Source organism: Eucalyptus grandis, chromosome 3 (genome assembly GCF_016545825.1).
Source record: "Eucalyptus grandis isolate ANBG69807.140 chromosome 3, ASM1654582v1, whole genome shotgun sequence".
In the NCBI taxonomy this organism is placed as follows: Eukaryota; Viridiplantae; Streptophyta; class Magnoliopsida; order Myrtales; family Myrtaceae; genus Eucalyptus; species Eucalyptus grandis.
This window is the reverse complement of record NC_052614.1, coordinates 26,344,985-26,363,939: the sequence shown is the minus strand read 5'-3', so window position 1 is coordinate 26,363,939 and position 18,955 is coordinate 26,344,985. Positions and strand designations below refer to the sequence as shown.

Below are 18,955 nucleotides of genomic sequence, written 5' to 3'. Positions count from 1 at the left end.
GGCGTCCGCGTTCAGGAGCAGGAGGCACTTCGTGGAGGAAAGAGAGAAAGAGCGAGCAGCACGACCTTCGCTCGCGGAGAGGGAGGCCAAAACGCGAGAGCACGTCGGCGTCGGGGTTGGCCAGTAAGGGCGCTCCGCAGAGAAAAGAGGGAGAAAGCGGAGCGCAGGTCGCGAGAGGGAGGCGAAGGGGCGTCGGCGTCGGCGTCGGCGTCGGCCGCGTAGGCAGAGGCAAAGGCGGAGGAGTCGGCCTCGGAGTTGGGGACGACGGAGGCAACCGGCGGAGGGGCGTCGGCGTCGCCATTTGCTGGCAGAGAGGCGCGCCTTCGAGGACGAAAGAGAGATAAAGCCGACCAGAGGTCACGAGAGGGAGGCGTAGGCTGCGTCGGCGTCGGCGTCGGAGGTGGAGGGCCGTCGAAGGGGGAAGAGAGAGAGAGCAGAGCGAACTTTATGTTTTGCTCTGAACCATCGCAATTTTGTTCTCCCTCCCCGCAACGGAACGGAGAACGGGGAGAGAGAAAGAGAGGAGAGAGAGGAGAGCATAGGAGCAGAGGAGAGCAGAGCGTCAGAAGGTGCAGAGAGGTGGGCCAGGGAGAGAGGAGAGAGAGAAGCTCCCGCGCGCTGGTTCGAAACGGAGAGGTGGACGACGTGGACTGACATCCTGACACGTGTCGCGCGATGAATGGTTCAGAGCACGAATGACGTGGCACTGTTAGGGTACCAATATTTTCTCGACACGATCACAACAACTCAGGACACGTAATATGATTCGTGGCGAGCGTCCCTCGCTAATCCTTTACGCAATGAAGCAACGGTCGGAATTGGCATCCGCCGAGTTTCCTGAATCAAACCGTCAGCAGATCACAGCCGTCCGATCACGATCCCAGCATTGGGGGTATTATTTGTTATCGACGGTCAATCCGAAGTCTCTCTGGTTCTGCTCGCGTTCCTCTCATCTCTCTCGCCATGGCGTCTGGCGATGTCATCTTCTTCGAGAGAAGAAGAAGAAGTAGCGATGATCCCGATTGAGCGTTTCTCCGTCGGCCTTTCTCCTTTTTGGGGTTTCCGTTTCTTGATTGATTGTTGATCGGGGATCTATGGTTTTCTCGGTCTGATTTTGTGAAGCGTCATCTGGTTGCAGAAAACGCAATGTTGCGGAGATTTTTTAGGGTTTGGCTTGGCCTACGATGCCTATTTGGTTGTCGGAATTATTCGGTCTACGCCTCGTCCTTTGATCGCTTAGGGATTCATCGACCGATCGATTGATCTTTGCGTTATTGTTTTGACCAGCTTCTTCTGGATTCTTGTCGTTCGTTGAATTGGTAGCGTGGTTTCTTTCTCTCCTCTTGGATCATATCGCTTGACGTCGGAGGATGTCGTTACGGGAAGTGTTTGGTTTAGCGCTTCTCCTTTGACCCTTTATTGATACAGTGACTGATCGATCTTTCCGTAATTTGGTGAATTCGCAGTTGGCTTCTTTCCCCTTGGGGCGAAACTGCTTGTTTAAGGATGTCAAGGACGATGAATACTATGATGACACCGGTCAACTTGTTTCCTAAAGCACGGGTGTTTGGGCTTTTTCAAGGACTGTTGATCATTTTGCTTTCATCTTTTTTGGTTGAGATGATGAAAGTAGTCTTTCAGGCGATCGCCTAAAATTTGCTGGTCTTGATTGGAATTTGTTCTTCGGTTTTTTATCTCTAGGGGTTGATTATTGTCTAGTCCCAATCCCCTCACAGGTCGGAGTTTTGCTAGACTCGACAAGTGGTGATCTCGCCGCGAGCCGATGATTGTCGAACTTGGATAAGCACTATCGTCTCTCGAGGCAGTTATCGGTTTGAATGAAATTTGTTTTCCAGTCCCATAATTTTCCGATTAATGCGAAACACGATTCTCATTCCTTCGGAGGTCTGTGTTTGGTCAACGTATGATACGTGATGGTTCTTTCTTTGCAAGGTGTACCCGCCACAACAGATCAGTATCCAATACGGATCCACTTGCTGGTGTGTCCTTCCTAGAAGTAGTCCCTCCCTTATGTCCGCATCCTTCAGTCTCATCATGCGTCTATGATTGTGCATGCGTTCCTCATCAGCTGACACACTTTGAGAAGTACTCTTCGAGAGGAGACATCATTCCCGAAAATGAACTCGACCTTTCTTCTTTTCTTTTTATTTCTTGATTGATTTTAAAATCTGCTCCGATTCTATTTACGCTATGTTATTTTCCGAAGGTGACACCGGCCTCTTTGGGATTACGCCATCTTGTGGGCATCGTTAGGGTTATCGCTTCTCGACCGCATTTGGTTGATTCATCATTTATTGGTCTTTCCATTGTATTATGAGCGATTACGGCATTATCGGTGGTGGCTTCTTTCTTCTTGGAGCAATCATTTTTTCGAGGATGTTGTCTAAGGACAATGAATACAATGCAAGCGGGTCGTCGGTTACCTTGAATACAACATTTGGTTTTTGGAGGACTAATGATCTATCTTGCATCTTTGTTTGTGGTTGAGCTGATGATTTATAGAAGCTTTTGTCTTTGAGGACAAACGATGGACTGAAATTTTGACCACCTTCTAGGCTTCTTTTACGGATTGAAAGTTTTCTTGGATTTGACAGCTGGTGATCCGTTGCCTTTTCCATCGGGCTGAGTTGATAATTGTTCGAAATTGGATGAGCTCTCGCTTCTCGGATTTTGGGCAGTTATTGGTTTGAATGGAACTTGTCCTTTACATCTGTTATTTCTTAGTTAATCTGAAACATTAGATCTAGTTCTCTTCCCTTTGCAAATCAGAGTTTGGCCGAGGCAATACTTTATGTCCCCAAGTTCAATATGGAGTGTCTACAATCAGTGATGTTCTTTCTTGCTGCATAAGCATCAATTTCTAATTTGTCTTCCACTTATGTTATCATCTAATTAAGGTGGTTATCATCTAGTTGAGGTGGAATGATCAGATGTTCTCTTTTCTTTGTAGGTTATAGTTTGGTCAAGGCAATACTTTACCTTGTCAATTTTGAGATGGATTGTCTGTGATCAGTGATGGTTCTTTCTTGCTGCATAAGAATTAATTCATAGGACAAGCTCTCCTTTTAGAGTTCTTTTGTGTGTGAAAAAGTCTACACATGCTCTAGCTAGTTTCTCTTCATTCTTACCTGTGTTTTACGATCACTAATTGGATCTGGTAAATCATGGAGATATCATATGTAAGGTGCATGTATCATGCTCTTCTTCCCTATTTCGGAAATGGCTCGACATTATCCAGTTTGCTTCACCTTTCTTTTTACACAACTTCGTGTTTTCTCTTGGTGCGAGAATAAGAGGTCATTTCGTGTTTTTTCCGAGCGAGAGGTTGTTTGAGTTGGTTGGACTCGGTCGGTGGCCATATAAATTGTCTAAATTGTAGGTTTTCTTTGGTATTGGGTCTCTGAAGATTGCTAACATAATTGGTTTTACTTCAAAGCATACTGATAGGATCTTATTTTGAAATGACGTGCTTCAGATATTTATCACGATTTGAATTTTTAATCTTTCTTATTTTGTTTCTATTTCTTAACGGATGATGATAGCTGATATCGGTTGTTCATTGGCAGATTAGAGCCTACTTTATCTTTGGGATTGGATTGGAAACTTTTGATTCGTATGTTTTACCTTTTTCTTTGATGGAATTATCCTGCATGTTATTTATCATGGACCTTTTCCTTTCAACATACTTTGTTACACATTTGGAAGTACATTTATTGCATATGCATTTGTTTTGACTTGGTGTGTATGTCTGCTTGAATTTTGTGTAAATAAAATGTTATATATTAAAATGTTATGTATGGTTTATTTGAAGAACTTTTTCTCAGGTTTCTTGTTTATATTTTGATGAGATTGATGTTGTCTGGTGGTGATTTCCTATGCTGATATGTTATTTTTGTGTGATCTGTTGTCCTTTTTTCTCTATGTTATTTGGAACTTGCAGGCTACATTCTTTTCCAAAAAACATTTGTTTTCGACACTGTTTTTTGTGGTAGCATTTACCTTTTGCCAAAACTTTACCAAAAGTATATCATGTAATGTTTTGACATAAAGCAGTGTTGTTGGATTGTTCATCAATAGATTGATATTTCCATTAAATTGTTTATCAAGATGATTATGGATTTCGGGGGATTGCAGTTGCATCTTTCCTCTTGTAGCAATCTCTTCATCTGAGCATGTTGTCCAAGAATGACAAAGCTGGTCACTTAACATATAATAAGGTGCTTGGGCTTCTTGGAGGAGTGGTGATCTATTATGCATTCTTTGTTTTCTTGAGTTCTGAAGTAGTCTCCTCTTATCAAATCTTCAGGATGAGCGAATTTTGAGGATTTCTAGGCATTTTGTAGTTTTGATTTGAGTTTTTCTTCAGTTGATTATCTTCGGGGAGCAGTGAGATAATTATTCTTGAGTTCTAATTCCTCAACAAGTTGATGTTTCGCCAGGTTTGAGAAGTGGCGATCTATTGCCTTCTTTCGTAGGGTGAGTTGATGATTGTTTGAAATTGGACAAACAGCCATTTTGTGGATCCTAAGGAATGGTACATATGATGAGATTGGTCAATTATTACTTAGAATGATGGAGCTTTTCTCAAGTTTGATGATATATTCACATCTATCTTCGGTTGGGTTGGTGTATGGGCAGTGTTTTTGATCATCTTGAGGACCGGTGAAAAATTGCGGAGTGCGTGCTTTGTTTGAAATTGGATAAGCTTCCACATCTTGGATTTTGGTTCTTTTGATGTCCTCACTCTCTATCCTCACTCTATATGTGTATATGGATCAATCTGTAATCAATTAATATTTTGGCCACGCTATGATAGGGTGTGCAAGAACGAGCTTGACTTATACTTTGAGGGTTTGAAGTTTGACATGAGATCTCTGATTGTCATTGGATGGCCTCTCTATTGGACATAGTTGCAAAAGGAGAGTACTAAGTCTCCTTAGTTGCAATGAGATATCTGTATGGGTTTGCTTAGCCGTCATTTTCCATTGCTGTAATACTTTCTTCTGGCACTGTTATTGTTGGGCACAGTCTACAAGTGAGGTGTTTTTATGTGAGATGGGTTATTTTTTTGTTTGTAGTGCCACCTTGAGGGCCTAAATTCTGAATTTTAGGCCCTCAAGGTGGCACTACAAACAAAAAATAAAGTCCAATGTGGAGGCTTTTTTTATAGCCCATGGGACACAAGGAGCACAAGATGAATTGCGCGTTTACAGAGCCAATGTTGTCTTTGTCTTACCTTTGTCAATGTGCCTTTGGCATGTGTTCATGAGGCTTTTAACACATCAGGCCAAGGGCAGAGAGACGAATTGCTTGTTCTCCATATTCAAGGTCGTCTGTGGTACAAGCATAATATGGGCATGCCTGATCCCAATAAGGAACTTTTCACTGGGAGACTTGGATGGGTTTGAAACCAAAATAGTTCCTCTTCTACCACGTGCTGAAAATATGGGTATCCTACCAATAACTGGAAGGACTAGGTTGCTCAATTTAGGGGAGTGGGTTGAGGCTTCTCTGCTTGCAGTTGTGTTGGGATTTAGCAAGCTGTCCGTCATTGCTTTTCTGTACAACGCTCTGACAACAATGGTTTTCTGTTCCAAAGATAGTTACTTTTAACCATCGGAGGGGATATCTCCAGTAAGACTCCAGTGGTAGACTTTCGGCTGAATACATAAGGACTTGATGCTTCTGGTTCTCTTCTTCCGGAGTTTTTTTCTTTCATGAACAAAAGATTCTGGTTTCGGTGAATAAGAATGAAATTTTGAAGTGACTGCCATTGATCAACAGATCTCTTGAAACTTCCACTGGTTTCCAAAATAATGGTGATTTCAATTTTGTCAAGATGGTCATTGGGACTGGGGTTTTTTATTAAGTTCTGATCACAATGCATCGTCAATAAGTCAGACGATGTGGAAACAAATTGCTTTTATATGGATATGGTTTCTTTCTGGTCTTTGATAGCTATGGAATTTGATTAGGACAGAGAAGATTTACTGATTGTCGGAGTCTCGATTATTTCAGTCACTGTAAGGATAATACTAGCCTTAGGCTGGATTGGTTGCATTTGGTGCGCTTCCTTAGTGGTAATTTCTCTTGAAATGACTGGTTGGTTGCAGACGGATGAGGTTATTATCTTTTTGGGAAATTGCTTCGGTCAGATATGGGATTAGTCTATTCTCTTTTCTTTGTTATTTAATTGTCATCGCCTCGATTCCCTTGTGATGTAAATAAGATTTTCACCTGATGGAGATGTTTCACAAAACCGGTCTTACTCATTTCTCTTCTTCTGATGTCGTGGAAATGGATGGTCCTTTGAATAGTATATACCAGGTGATCTTCAAGAGTGTTGATACTTCATCCATTTATAGTGAGTAATGTTCCTTCTTTGGTTATACAGATTCTTGCCAGCCTGTATGTTGTCGTCTCTCTGGGAAATGCTCCCCAAGCATGGTTATTGTGAATGCTATTAGATGTGGAATTATTTACTTGTGTCCAGCTCCTGGTACTATTGACAACCTCTATCACTGCAGAGCACTTCCATTTGTTCATTATAGTAACCCGGTTTTTGTTACACAATTAGTGTTCTGTATTAAGTTTGGTACCTACCTTGACCATGTAGCCATATGAAAGCTCTAATTCTGATGAAGAGACAATTTCTGTCTTGACCATGTAGCTATCTGAAAGCTCCCTAATTATGATCAAGAGACAATTTCTAAATATCTGTTCCTATTACTCGTTATCCTTCTCATTGATGCTTACCTTGCAAGGCCATATCATTCACATTACCAGCAGTGAAGTGAAATTGAGAACTTACCGAGATGCCAGTCACACCTGTAGATCTTTGTAGTGATGTAGAGGTCTTGGTGTATCTCTGTCGCCTCCTAGGACCTGAATTCATTGTGGGGTTCGCCTATGGTTTTCCTTCACAGTTGGTTAAGCATGATGCAATCTCATCTGACTAGGAACATGTATTACTCTACTGTCTTGAGATTTACTTGAACGCTTATATTTGAAAACATTTCTAGGACCCATGATTATGATGATGGAGCTATTGGTAGAAGTTTGATATTTGTATTTAACTCCTTTCAGAATCCCTCTTTAATTTGACGTTTGAACGAAGTTATGATGCTCTCTCTCTCTTGACTGTTCTTTCTTTCGTTGGATGACAAGTGGGAGAAGCAGGTCATCTTGCAGATTATGAATCTGTTTATGTGAAGAAGCTGGGATCTTCTATTTCCATTAATCCAGGTTGTGCTGATTTCGAATCTGTTTGGAGCCAGGTCCATTGATCTGTGTTCCTTAGCTCCTTCATTACTTCGGCCCCGTTTGGTTCAGCATTCCCAAAAGGCCGAAAACCCATTGGGAAAAATTTCAAGCATTTGGTTCAGCATTTGGGAGTGTCTTTGGCGAAATGCTAGCATTTGGAATGCTGTGAAATGCTGAAGAGGGGATTTAATGAATTTTTTTCTTCCAATATTGCCCTCACTAATAATTGTGTTTTCTTGTTTTACCCTGTTCATCATCTTCCTTGTTGGTCTTGAAGCTTCAAGAGTGAAGCTCACCGGCCAGATCCGGTCGCCCATACCGCCGTTGTCATGCATCGCCGTTGTGTGGGTTGCGACCTCAAGTGGCATCGCTTGGGTCGCACAACCCACACGACGAGCTGAGCGGTGCTTAGCCGGCCAGATCTGGCCGCCCACGCACCTTTGTTGCCACGCATGGCCGTCGCGTGGGTCGCAGCCTCAAGTGGTGTCGCCGAGTCACACGACCTACTGCCTCCCCAACACCACAGCCACCAGCCGCCTCCCCCACTAGCTCCGACTGCCTCCCAACCGTTCCCTTCTGATTCAACATCTCCTCCTCATTTTTCCTTTTCTTTTTTGCCTTTTTCTTTTTCACCTCAAAGCTACTTTGCAAAATGCAAATACCAAAATAAGAGTACCCAAACACTTTAGCATTCACCAAAATGCCCATTCTTCTAAAGATACTTGCATTTCCCCAAAGTTGAACCAAATGAGCCCTTCATCATCTCTTCCAATTTTCTGGCATTGTTAATGTCGCGACCAGTTTTTTCGGGGTTTAGACCACCTAAGGTTTGGCTAATGGATTGTTAAGCCTAGACTTAACTCGGGCTCTTCCAATCCCATACCAATTCGCGACTTAGGTTTGAATTTTAACTAGGAGTCGCCACTAATCTATTTTTGGTGGGTCGATTAGAAACCCTAGTAAAGTAACGGGAGATTTTACTTTACTCCTACGAACCAGAGACTATGGGTACGGGGACTTGATTACGCTAGAATTCTCTAACGCCCTTTCGGTACCTTTATTTTTATTTTGAAAAAAATGTTTGGCAGGCAGCTTGAATTGATTTTAAACTATCTCCCTAACATGTGAGGTGTTCATGCAGGTGCGCAAATCATCAATTTAACACTCAAGAAAGCAAATGAATAAATTGCCGGACTTACCTCATAGCAACGAAAACATCTGCGTTGTTAGATCATAATTCACATCAACAACCCTAGATATGATTTCTAATTAACACGCAATTTCTTTTTTTCACTTAATTAATGAAAATCATGCGATATGCAATGCATGCCACTAATTTAACATGAAATGATATGACATGGCAACATGACTTAGCTATATGACCTAAGCAATATGACATAACTAAGCATGTAGTCTATCCTAAGCATGAGATGATTTATTCTAAATAATTTTTTTATGAGATTCGAAATTAAAGAAATGCAACATTTAAATATGCAATCTAAATTAATCTAATGACCTAATTCTAATGACGGGCAATTTCTAATTAGAAATGAACCTAACAATAATCACTAAATGACGTGCATTTCATGAACCTAAATCTATATGACATGCAAATGACATTTCTTATTTTAAAAAAATGCAATCTATCCTAGAAATTGCAACTAATTTATCCTAAGACAAATTTTATGAAATTTCAAATGATCTAGCTAGATTAAGATTCTATCTAATTTAAACTAGGGATTAAGTCATATTAAATCCTAATTTAAACTAAGACATTATCTAAATTTAAAATGTCATTTATCTAAAAAGATTATCTAAATTTAAAATGAAACATGCAATTCTAATCTAATATGCACAATGATTTTCTTTTTTGTGTTTTTCTTTAATCTCGAAATTAAAACTAACACATAATTAACATGCAATTCAAATAAAAACTAACAACCTAAATGAATGCACTTTTTTTTTTTTGGATTTTTTTATTTAAAAATTCATAATAAGATTGCAATCATAAATATGCAAGATGACAACAAACATAATCCTAATTAAGATTTTTTTTTTTTTTTTTTTTTTTACGAAAATAAGATTCGACTTAACTAACTTGACGATGGCAAATCAAACAAGATAAGATTGATATCCAAAAATTAGCGAACCATATCTCGCACATGAGATCGGGTTGGCCAATTTTAAATTAAATCGCGAATCGAATCTCAGGCTTGAGATTAGATTGTCGATTTTTATAAGGGATTGCGAGTCGAATTTCGGGCGCGAAAATCAGACTGTCAATCCCTAGCTTGAGGGACTATTTCATATTGGGATATCAATAATATATCAAGGAACAATTCCACTAAAACAGAATATTAAAAAAGGTAAAATAAAAGAAAAGAAAAACCACCTAATCAGATTTTCTTTTTCTTTTTTTGTTTTTCTTCTTTTCCAGACACCGCTCATGGATTTCCAAGGGGAACCGGCTAATCGGTTCAGCGAAGGAGGCTCGGCCAAGGTGAACCAACGGTGGCAAGAATACGAAGCAAAGCTGGGAGGCTCGTGTCCGGACGGGGGGCGGAGTTGGGCGGATCGGCGTCGGTGCTCGGCGGCGTGGGCGCGGCGAGCTTAGGCGTTGTGGGTCGTTGTTGGCGGACGAGCGGAGCGGCGGCGGGTCGGATCGAGCGGCGCGGGTCCACCACGGCTTGCGACCGGGGCCGATCGAGGTCACGGCGGTCGGATGGGCGTCGGAAGCAGGGCTGTTCGGGTCGATCAAGCTCGGATCGGCGGCGGCTTCGCCGGATGGAACAGAGGGCCGAACGACAACGGACGAGGCGGATCAATTTGGTTTTCAGCTCGAGCTTGGTTGCCGGCCCGCGCGATTCTGGTCTGCTCGGGTCTAGCTCGGATGGAGGGGACCGCCGGGCGTCGGACCAGGCGGCACGGCGGTGGCTTCAAGCGACGGCAGTGATGCAGAGCGAGGCGCGGCAGTGAAGAGGTTCGGCGTCCGACCTGGGGGAGCGAGGGAGAGACAGATGCGCGGCGGAGCTTCGCGGGTCGTCGGGTGGAGCGGCAAGCGGTGCTCGGGCGCGGTATGTGCGGCGATCGACCGGACACGGGCAAGTAGGCGCGCCGGTGAAGTCTGAAGAAGATGAACAGGAATTTTTCTTTTTTTACTTTTTTTCCCTTTTCTTCTCTCCTCTGCAGCCACAAACTTTTCTCTCGCCCACTCGTACTTTCTCCTCTTTTGTCTTTTTTTTTTTTTTTTTACCCAAAGAAAAGACCCCCCTAAACCCCTCGCACGCACGGCCTTTTATAGCAGAGGGAATTGGATTTTCAAATTCTTCATCGAATCAACCTTCGCAAATCTTTTTAACAAAATTCATTTCATATTGATAAGGATTCGAGATCAAGATGAAATTTTTTCTAAATCCAAATCTTTTAAAGACAAATCGCAATATATTTTTACCCATCTGCCATATCTAAAAAAGATTCATATCTCGAAAAAAATTTAAAATATTATATTCCCACAAGATAATTTCTAATTATTAAAAAGCACGGGCTTGGGCCAACCTGTTCGCTTCATGGGTCTGATCCATCTAATTTGAATATATCCGCCACCGGCCCAATAAAATGCAAAAAATGCAAATAACAAAATAAATGCAACTTAAATATATATGCTATGCAATTAATAAAATTAACCCCTAATTTCCTATGCAATAAATAAATTAATTAAATCATCAAAATTTAAGTGTCAACAGCTGCCCCTCTTTGAAGGTGAGCTCGTAGAGGTTGCATTCAAAGACAAATTGAAACCTAAATTTTGACCATGCACATGCATTGAATGACTTGATTTTTGATTTTTGATTTTTGATTTTTTTTTTCCGGAAAATGAATTCCATTTTAAAATGCAATTAACATGATGCATGAAAATGCTAATGCAAATGCATGATATGAAATGAAAGAACATACCTACAATTACTTACCAATTAGTGCGGTAAAGCATTTTGAGGTACATGATAAATCCCTATTTATTCCACAAGTACCAAACTCTCACTCAGGTTCCTTGAAAAGCGTAATAGGTAAGAACATTCACATCCAAAGTGAAATGTTCAACGGAAAAAATTGAGACATCTAGATCCAAACTGAGATGTCAAGATTTTTGAAAATCTCAAAATACCTAAATCCAGACTAAGGTATAATGAGAAAGATTGACAAACCTTCACATCCAAAGTGAAATGTTTGAATGAAAATAATCAAGACATCCAGGTCCAGACAGAGATGTCACGATTTTAGAAGCTCGAAATACCTAGATCCAGACTAAGTATAACGAGAAATGTCGAAAAACATTCACATCCAGAGTGAAACATTCAACGAAAAGATAGAGATAAGACCTTCGTTACTTAGCTCTCCCATCTTAAATTAAAGATTCTATAAGTTGTAATCAATAAACATGGTATCTTTGTCTATTATTAATGTTGGAAAATACTCTCACAAAAAAGGGGCACAAGAACTTTTCAACATCTTTGGCCAAATTTGAGGACGAGGACTCCAATGGGGAGAAAAGAGGTTCTTGTTGGTGGAGAGCCACTTGTCCTAGACAAGATTGTGCTAGCAAAAAGCTATCCAAGTTCGATCACCTTTTCTTTCTTTGCTAGCAAGTTGTTCGTGTGGTTGAATTATTTCGAAAATTCTTTTCCGACTAATCACTAAGTAGTAGAATCAATCCCAATCTTCTAAAGAGTGCCCAATTTCATCATAACATTTAATCCTATCATAAAAAGATCCAATCGTTCAAATTTATTTCCCAAGTCTTCTAACACCTCTGATGGGAGCAATATTTCGTTAGATTTCTTCTCAAATTTCAATTTCATCCTTAAAAGAATGAAAAAAGTTTATCTAATCTTATTCTTCAAGGGAAGATACTTAAAAATTTAAGGGGGAAAGCGGCAGGAAGAAGTCAAGTCAGGACAAGTGTTCAGAAAAATTCTTTACGCAATAAAAGGACTGAAGGCGTGCGTCCCAAGCACACGCGGTCGGAATTGGCAGCCCACCGACTTTCCTAAACGAAACCGTCAGCAGAAGATCACAGCCGTCCAATCACAGCTGGCTTCGGAATTTTTTTAATTATCGGACGGTCAATCCGAAGTCGGTGTATCCTTCCCTAAAAGTAACCGTTGTCTCCGTTGTCTCCATTCTCTCTTCATTACGCGTTTTTCCTCTCGCCTCTCTGGCCATGGCGTCTGGAGATGTCGTCTTCCCGATTGAGCGTTCTCCGTCGGCCCTTCTTCGCTTTTGTTTTCCGTTTCTTGATCGATTGATTGTTGATGGGGGCCGATTGCTTTGTTTGTCTTGATTTTGTGAAGCATCTTCTGGTTGCAGAGATCCACTTCTATGTTGCGGGAGATTCTTGAGGGTTTCGCTTACCCTACGATTTTTATTGGCGTCTGGCGATATCATCTTCTTCCGAGAGAAGACGTGGTTGTAGCGATGATCCCGATTGAGCGTTTCTCCGTCGGCCTCTCTCTCCTTTTTGGTTTCCGTTTCTTGATTGATTGTTGATGGGGTATCTATTGCTTTCTCGGTCTGATTTTGCGAGGCGTCTTCTGGTTGCAGAGATCCCCCCCTGTTGCGGAGATTTTTGAGGGTTTGGCTCGGCCTACGATCCCTTCGATCGCTTAGTGATTGATTCATCGACCTATCGATTGAACTATGCGCTGTTGTTTTGACCAGCTCATTCTGGATTCTTGTTGTTCGGTGAATTGGGAGTGTGGCTTCTTTCTTTCATATGAGGATGCTGTCGCAGCAAGTGTTTGGTTCAGCGCTCCTTTTCTGACCGGTTGATCTTTCTGTCACGAGCTGTTTCTGGATTTTCTTATTTGGTGAATCCGCAGTGGCTTCTTTCCCCTTAGAGCGAAACTGCTCTTTCTCCTTTTTGGTTTCCGTTTCTTGATTCATTGTTATCTCGGTCTTGATTTTGTGAGGCGTTATCTGGTTGCAGAGACCCACCCCTGTTGCGGAGATTCTTGAGGGTTTCTCGCTTGGCCTACGATGCTTATTGGTTATCGGAATTATTCAATTTACCTCTTGTCCTTTGGTTGCTTAGTGATTCATCGACCGATCGATTGAACTTTGCGCTGTTGTTTTGACCAGATCATTCTGGATTCTTGTTGTTCGGTGAATTGGGAGTGTGGCTTCTTTCCTCTTGGATCATATTTCTTTATGTCAGAGGATGTCCTCATGGGAAGTGCTTGGTTGAACTCCTCCTTTGACCCTTTATTGATACAATAACCTATCGATCTTTCTGTTATTTGGTGAATTTGCAGTTGGCTTCTTTCCCCTCAGGGAGAAATTGCTTGTCTGAGGATGTCAAGGACGATGAATACTAAAACACGGGTGTTTTGTTTTTTTGGAGCATTGATGATCATTTTGCTTTCGTCTTTTTGGCTGAGATGATGAAAGTAGTCTTTCATGCGATAGGCTGAAATTTGGTGGTCTTGATTGGAATTTGTTCTTCGGTTTTCTATTTTTGGGGGTTGATTATCGTCTAGTCCTGATCCTCTTGCAGGTCGGAGTTTTGCAAGACTTGACAAGTGGTGATCTGGAGACTTGACAAGTGGTGATCTGGTGCGAGCTGACGATTGTCTGAAATTGGATAAGCTCTGTCTCTCTAGGCAGTATTGGTTTGAACGAAATTTGTTCTCCACTCCCATAATTTTCCGATTAATGCGAAACCCGATTCTCATTCCTTCGGAGGTCTGTTTTGTCGATGTATGATCTGTCATGGTTCTTTCTTTGCAAGGTGTAAGCACCACAACAGATCACTATCCAATCCAGATCCGCTTGCTAATGTCTCCTTCCTAGAAATGATCCCTACCTTCTGTTCTCATCCTTCAATCTCATCGGGAGACGTCATTATGGGAAGTGTTTGGTTTAGCTCCTCCTCTGATCCTTTATCAAACCCACTTTCGGTACAATTGTTTCACAAGCTGCTTCTGGATTTTTGTTATTTGGTGAATCTGCAGTGGCTTCTTTTCCCCATGGAGCGAAACTGTTTGTCTTGGGATGTCAAGGATGATGAATACGACGACACCGGTCAGCTTGTTTCATAAAACACGGATGTTTGGGCTTTTTGGAGGACTGATGATCCTTTTGCTGCTGTCTTTTTCTCTTGGTTGAGATGATGAACTAGTAGTCTTTCAGGCGATAGGCTGAAATTTGCTGGTCTTGATTGGAATTTTGTTCTTCAGTTTTTTTATCTTTTGGGGTTGATTATTCTGTAGTCCTGATCCTCTCACAGGTTGGAGTTTTTCTAGACTCAACTAAGTGGTGATCTGGTGCGAGCTGATGATTGTCTGAAATTGGATAAGCTCTATCGTCTCTCAAGGCGGTTATCGGTTTGAATGAAATTTGTTCTTCAGTCCCATAATTTTGCGATTAATGCGAAACCCGATTCTCATTCCTTCGGAGGTCTATGTTTGGTCGATGTATGATCTGTGATGGTTCTTTATTTGCAAGGTGTACGCACCACAACAGATCAGTATCCAATAAGGATCCACTTGCTGGTGTGTCTCCTGCTAGAAGTAGTCCCTCCCTCGTGTTCTCATCCTTCAATCTCATTGGGAGATGTCGTTATAGGAAGTGTTTGGTCTAGCTCCTCCTCTGATCCTTTATCAAACTCACTTTCTGTACAATTGTTTCACGAGCTGCTTCTGGATTTTTGTTATTTGGTGAATCTGCAGTGGCTTCTTTTCTTCATGGAGTGGAAGCGTTTGTCTGAGGATGTCAAGGATGACGACACCGGTCAGCTTGTTTCATAAAACACGGATGTTTGGGCTTTTTGGAGGACTGATAATCCTTTTGCTGCTTCTTTTTTCTTGGTTGAGATGATGAACTAGTAGTCTTTTAGGGGATGGGCTGACAATTTGCTGGTCTTTATTGGAATTTGTTCTTTGGTTTTTTTTCTCTTTGCAAGTTGATTATCATCTAGTCCTGATCCTCTCACAGGTCGGAGTTTTGCTAGACTCGACTAAGTGGTGATCTGGTGCGAGCTGATGATTGTCTGAAGTTGGATAAGCTCTATCACCTCTGGAGGCGGTTATCGGTTTGATTGAAATTTGTTCTCCAGTCCCATAATTTTCCAATTAATGCAAAACCCGATTCTCATTCCTTCGGAGTTTGGTGTTTTATTGATGTATGACCTGTGATGGTTCTTTGCAAGGTGTATGCATCACAACAGATTACTATCTAATACGGATCCGCTTGCTGGTGTTTCCTTCCCAGAAATAGTCCCTTCCTCATGTTCTCTTCGTGCATCTATGATTGTGCATGCATTCCTCAATCGGCTGACACCCTTACTCTTCAAAGGAGACATCGTTCCTGAAAACGTACTCCTGGCCTGTCTTCTTTTCTTTTTATTTCTTGATTGATTTTAAAATCAGTCTGATTCTGTTTACGCTATGTTATTTTCTGAAGGAACGCCTGGCCTCTCTTGGACTCTGCCATGTTGTGGGCAGTGTTAAGGTTATTGCTCGTCTGACCGTTGGTTGATTTATCATTGATTGATCTTTCCATTGTATCATGAGCTGATTCTGGCATTAACTATTCCTTGAATTGGCAGTGGTTTCTTTCTTCTCGGAGTGATCATTTTCTCTGAGGATGATGTCTGAGAGGACAATGAATATGATCCAGCTGGTCAGTTGGTTACATAGAATATGACATTTGGGCTTTTTGGTGGACTAATGATCTATCTTGCACTGTTTGTGGTTGAGTTGATCATCTAAAGAAGCCTTTTCTCTTCAGGACAAACGATGGACTGAAATTTTGACAACCTTCTAGGCTTCTTTTCCAAATCCAAAGTTTTACTGGTTTTGACAGCTGGTGATCTGTTGCGTTTTCTGTGGGGCTGAGTTGATAATTGTTCAAAATTGTATGAGCTCCTGCTTCCCGGATTTTAGGCAGTTATTGGTTTGAATGGAACTTGTCCTTTACTTCTGTTATTTCTTTGTTAATCCGAAAGATCAGATCTAGTTCTCTTCCCTTTGCACAGATTTTGGTCGGGGCAATACTTTACGTGGCCAAGTTCGATATGGAGTGTCTATGATCTGTGATGTTCTTTCTTGCTGCATAAACATCAATTTCTGATTTGTCTTCCACTTATGTTATCGTCTAGTTAAGGTGGTTATCATCTAGTTGAGGCGGAACAATCAGTTATTCTCTTTTCTTCGCAGGTCATAGTTTGGTCAAGGCAATACCTTACCTCGTCAATTTCGAGATGGAGTGCCTGTGGTCCATGATGGTTCTTTCTTGCTGCATAAGAATTAATTCATAGGACAAGCTCTCCTTTCAGAGTGCTTTCTTGTCTGAAAAGTTCTACACAATTGGTTTCACTTCGGGGCAAAGTGGTAGCATCTTATTTCGAAATGACGTACTTCAGATATCTATCGCAATTTGCATTCTTAATCTTTCTTATATTGCATTCTTTGGGAGATTAGAGACTATTTTATCTTTGGGATTGGATTGGAAACTTTTGATTAGTATGTCTTACCTTTTTCTTTGATGGAAACTATCCTGCATTTTATTTATCATGGACTTTTTCCTTTCAACATACTTTGTTACACATTCATTTCGAAATACTTTTCTTGCATATGAATTTGTTTTGACTTGGTGTGTATGTCTGCTTGAATTTTGTGTCAATGAAATGTTAAATTTGGTTTATTTGAAGAATTTTTTGTCAGGTTCCTTTTGTGTTTATATTTTTATGAGATTGATGTTGTCTGCATGGTAATTTCCTATGCTGAGATGTTATTTTTATGTGACATATTGCCTCTTTTTTCCCTATGTTATTCGGAGCTTGCAGGCTAGGTTCTTTTCCAAAAAAATATTTATTTTTTACATTGTTTTATGTGGTAGCATTTACCTTTTGCCAAAATTTTACCAAAAGTATAGCATGGAATGTTCACTTATAAAGCAATGTTCTCGGATGGTTCATCAATAGATTGATCTGTTTAAATTGTTTATTAAAATGATTATGGATTTTGGTGGATTGGCAGTTGCATCTTTCCTCTTGTACCGATCTCTTTATCCGAGCATGTCGTCTAAGAATGACAAATACATAGAAGCTGGTGAGTTAACATAGAAGAAGGTGATTGGGCTTCTTGGAGGAGAGGTGATCTATTATGCAGTCTTTGTTTTCTTGAGTTCTGAAGTAGTCTTCTCTGATTGCATCTTCAGGATGAGCGAATTTTGAGGATTTATAGGCATCTTGTAGTTTTGATTTAAGTTTGTCTTCAGTTGATTATCTTCAGGAGCAGTGAGATAATTATTATCGAGTTCTAATTCCTCTACTGGAAGCTTTTCCATGTTGAGAAGTGGTGTGATCTATTGCCTTCTTCTGTAGGGTGAGTTGATGATTGTTTGAAATTGGATAAACAGCCATTTTGTGGATTCTAAGGACTGGTATATATGATGAGGTTGGTCAATTATTACTTAGAATGACTGAGCTTTTCTTGAGTTTGACGATCTATTCACATCTATCTTCGGTTGGGTTGGTGTATGGGCAGTGTCCTTGATCATCTCGAGGACCACTTGAAGAGCTGAAATTTTGATAAACTCCTGCTGCGTAGGCACTTTGTTGAATGTCATTCCTCAGTTGATTCCCTTGGAGTGGAAAGATGACAATTCAGCTTTTTCTGTATGGCTAAGTTGATGAATTGCGGAGTCCGCGCTTTGTTTGAAATTGGATAAGCTCCCCCTTCTTGGATTTGGTTCCTTTGATGTCTTCACTCTATATGTGTACATGGATGAATCCTTAATCAATTAATATTTTGGCCATGCTATGATAGGGTGTGCGAGAACAAGCTCGACTTATGCTTTGAGGGTTTGAAATTTGACAAAAGATCGTGGATTGTCATTGGATGGCCTCTGTTGGACATACTTGCAAAAGGAGAGTACTAAGTCTGCTTAGGTGCAATAAGATATCTGTATGGATTTTTGCTTAGCTGATATTCTCCCCTTCTATAATACTTTCTTCTGGCACCATCATTGTTGGGGACAGTTTACAAGTGAGGGTTTTTGTATGTGAGATGGGTTGTTTTTAGTGTGTAGGGTGCCACCTTGGGGCCTAAATTGTGAATATTTTAGGTTCTCGTGGATCCATGGGACAATGAAGGCTTTTCTGCACGGACCCAAGTCATACTCCTTTGCAAACTGTTAGCATCTCATTCTGAAAAGATGAACTGTGCTGTGCTTTTGCCTGTTTGCATGATTGGCATATGTGATCAGGTCTCACATGGGGATGTTGACCGGACAGCCATATGGACATAACTTCCTTGGCATTGCTTGCGCTTGGACCGGTTCTCTCCTTTCTGCTGATTCTCTCATTTCTTATTCATCACAAAGCTGTGTTGTTTCATGTATGCTGTCTGCAGACATGGCTGGTCAAGCTGGGAGGAGCAGACACTTGATGCTTGGTTGCCATGTTTGTCAAATTTTGTAGTTATTTTTAAATCGGTGAAGCTGAAGGGGCAGACAACAATCCTGTAGTGAATAAGCTTTGGTTTGAGTTTTTAGCATATCTAGCGAGGATAGACCCCTTCTGATCTCTTATGATACCCTAATGTACGACGGGTGAACTTCTACCTCGTATATATGATCTAAATTTAATAAAGCAAACCTGTTTAGGGCTATG

The 18,955-nt window shown here is 41.1% G+C and overlaps 2 long non-coding RNA genes across 2 annotated transcripts; both read left to right on the top strand.

Annotated features, from left to right (window-relative positions):
- Positions 1–13,877: 13,877 nt before the first annotated feature.
- Positions 13,878–16,310, top strand: LOC120291356. Its single transcript, XR_005549359.1, has 2 exons — positions 13,878–15,789; positions 15,887–16,310. It is a non-coding gene; the product is annotated as an uncharacterized LOC120291356 (long non-coding RNA).
- Positions 16,311–17,229: 919 nt separating this feature from the next.
- Positions 17,230–18,104, top strand: LOC120291357. Its single transcript, XR_005549360.1, has 2 exons — positions 17,230–17,434; positions 17,666–18,104. It is a non-coding gene; the product is annotated as an uncharacterized LOC120291357 (long non-coding RNA).
- The last annotated feature ends 851 nt before the right edge of the window (positions 18,105–18,955 follow it).